This window comes from Phytophthora infestans, genomic scaffold, assembly GCF_000142945.1.
Source record: "Phytophthora infestans T30-4 supercont1.30 genomic scaffold, whole genome shotgun sequence".
Taxonomy (NCBI): Eukaryota; Oomycota; class Peronosporomycetes; order Peronosporales; family Peronosporaceae; genus Phytophthora; species Phytophthora infestans.
The window spans coordinates 216,381-219,579 of record NW_003303729.1 but is presented as its reverse complement, the minus strand read 5'-3'; positions in this window follow the sequence as shown (position 1 = coordinate 219,579).

Sequence of the window (3,199 nt, the reverse complement as noted above, 5' to 3'; positions counted from 1 at the left end):
TTGCGAGGTGCGTGCAGTCGTGTGTCTAGCGTCATCTCTAGACCCACTTGCAACCGGCCTTCTCTATGTTACAATATTGTGGTGCAGCGCCCCCGCCGCCCCTTCTTTTTCTCTTCTAATTCTTTGTGTCTAGCTTTGTACGCTTGTACGAAGCAATAAGTTGTGGCGGGCGTGCGGATATTTCTTCGACCCCCCCAGACTCGCTCAAGATTATAAAAGAGATGAATCGTATCCCCGTACACATTCATGTACTACGAGCAATCCGCCGCTCCTCTACGTCCGATTCGAAGAGTGCGAAAAACTCTCAGAGGCTAAGTTCCCGTGGTACGCGCCACCCGCGCTTTCATCACGAAGACTTAGTTCTTCCCCCAGTAGGGCGCCCCGCCCCTACTGGCTCCCGGCGTTCCCCTGGATCCTGGCTCCTGCCAGCGACCCTTGAGGACGGGCTTGGGGAAGGACCGTCTGCGGAGTCTCTCCGCGGGACTGTCGCGCTTGAAGTGACCCATCTTCCCGCAGCCGAAGCAGCGGATATCACGCTATTCGGCGGACCCGAGTTCCATGGGAACTGGTCCGTTGGGGCTTGCTCGACCGGGGGCCGACAAGGAACCCCCAGGCCACGCTGAGGCCGGCGTACACGCCTGGCGATGGTTGTACTCTTCTTGAAGAGCCACTTGAACGCCTCTTCAAGGGTGCTTGACTGCACCCGGAACAGCTGAGTGTGTGCGGGGCCCACTCGAAGGCCGTCCATGAACACAGCCATCTTGATGTGTTCGTTGAGTGGGTTTACCACTAGGGACGCCGTGAACTCCCGTATCTCTTGCACGTTCTCGTGCAGTTCACGCCTCCCTTGTTTACACGAGAGGAAGCGTGAACGCTGGCGGTACTTGTCAATGATGCAACTTGAGCTGATGTCGACTCCTAGAGTCTTCATGAACAGCGATCTTGCGTTCTCTGACGATATTGTCGACCCATATTCATGCGATACCTTCACTTCCTCCCCCTTCACTCGTTTATCCTGAACAGGAAACATGTGGATCACGGGGCTGACGTCGTGCACCTTGACGTACTCGAGATATCACTGTTCATACGTCCGGGTCGAGATCTGGGCACCTGTGACTGTGTCTGTGTACTCGTACAGATGGTCTTCATTTCTAGACGATTTGGTCTTCGTATGCAGCTCCCGATGCGTATCTGCCTCGCTCCACTCCTGGTTCATCCGATTCAGAGCACCCGACAGCTTCTGAATTGTTTTCTTGCGGGTATTCCGAGGTCTTCCGAGAAGCTTTCGGAGTAATGTTTCGACATGAGTCCTAGGTAAATAGCCCGTCCCCTGCATGCACCTGCCCTGGGCAAAGTGCAAAATGCGTCGTCCACTCATCGGGGTCCCAGCTTCGTATATCTCCAGAATAAAGCTGACAGTACTTTTTCCTTGTCCTTCGTCTTCGAACTCGCAGTGTTCATCTTGGTTTCCGACGTAGCGTTACTACGTCTACTAGGTGTGTGCGTTGCTGTAGTATCGACCGTCTCTTGTGTGTTTTTTATTGCCACTACTCATCTGTTTCTTTCATAGTCTCAAGAAATTCATCTCGATGTTTGGGACCTGCAAAAGGTCCGGGGCAAGAAGGTGAGTTCGAGGCGTTTACCATCCTTTAGCTTCACTTCCACACCCTGTACTGTGTTTTGCACTATAGTGGGCTGCACTGCTACCACATGCTTGAAGGCTACGAAGAGTGCGGCCGCCGACTTGTGATCTGCTTTGTCCTGGCGGTTCGTGATGTCCTGTAGCTCCTTTTTGCGCCGTTCCAGCGCGTCCGAGTCCGACTGCGTGGCCTGTAGCCACACGATGCCGCCATTTTCGAGTGGTGACACACCCAACGCGCCTAAACCGCCGCACCGTCGAATTTGGCGGCCACGTGCTGGTACAGGACGATGTGCTGGTCCCTTCGTTGCTGCTGCTCGAAGCGCGACAACAGACGCTCGGGCATGCAGAAGCGACTTAGCGCACCAAGATCCAGTCGCTTGGCGGCCTGCGCCGGCGCCGTGTCGAACAGGTCGGCGAAGGTCCCGAAGCCGTATGTGTCCTCGTCCTCGTCCATTATTGACTGCATTTCAGTATGATTAAAAAGTATTCGGGCCACCTGTAATTTTCGAATTATGTACTGGACTAAATTGATTTTGGTCTCAAATACAACACTTCTACATGATTTTAGTCTCAATCTAACATTCTACACTCAATCCTGCAATGCAACTAGACGGTGTAGCGCGATCTAGGATCAGCTGTGTACTTGCGTATATTCTTCTGCAAGTCTTCACGGTGATTGCTCGACACTCGCATCGTCACTTGGTATGCGGCTTCACGGTCGACCAGAAGCTGTTCATCGGGATCTCGGCCGATCTGTGCCACCATCCACACGCTGTCCAATGCACTCAGGAAGCCACTGCAAGTTCCCACAACCTCGTGCCATACGGGCTCGTGCAACGAGTCTCCAATGAGACTGACGTAAAGCTTCTTACCATGCGACGAGAGGATACTCGCAGCCTTATCTGCACGGGTGAGAGAGCTGAAACCAAAGAGACTGACACGTGTGAAGTCTGTTTTCCTCGGGATACCAGCGAAGTCGACTATTCCCTTGACAAACTCATACAATGCACTGTTGATGATGTTGTCGTCCATGCCCAGAGCTGTCGAGCTTAGGTGGTCTTCGTTTATCACATGAAGCTCTCTTAAGTTCTGACGTTTCGGTATCATCACCAGACAGTGCATTTCTCCACGGTAGTACACGATGTTCTCCAGATCTAATCCAAAGTCACGCAATTTGTCAAGCATCGGGTGCTTTTGACCCTGCAGCTGAAGCGCCCGGTGATGCAGAAGACCGCTGCCTACGGCCACTTCGGCCTTGAGGACGCGGACTTCACGTGGGAAACGGTGAAGGAGCTCGAGCTGTAAGGTGCTGGGAGCCGGATGATGTGTATATTGTCTGCTGCTTATTATTTGCCCAGTACTTAGCCGCTACGAGAAGATCACTCCGCCGTCAGTTTTCCAGCGATAGAGAGTGGGGTGGAATCGGCTCTGCTGTGTCCGGTCCCTGTGCTTTCCTGTGGAGAAGAACTGCACACTTGACTCCTGCTGTCAAGTGTCCATTCTTTTTGAGGGTAATGCACTGCGGATATGAGCAGTCTGCCCATTCCACTGTCTCAC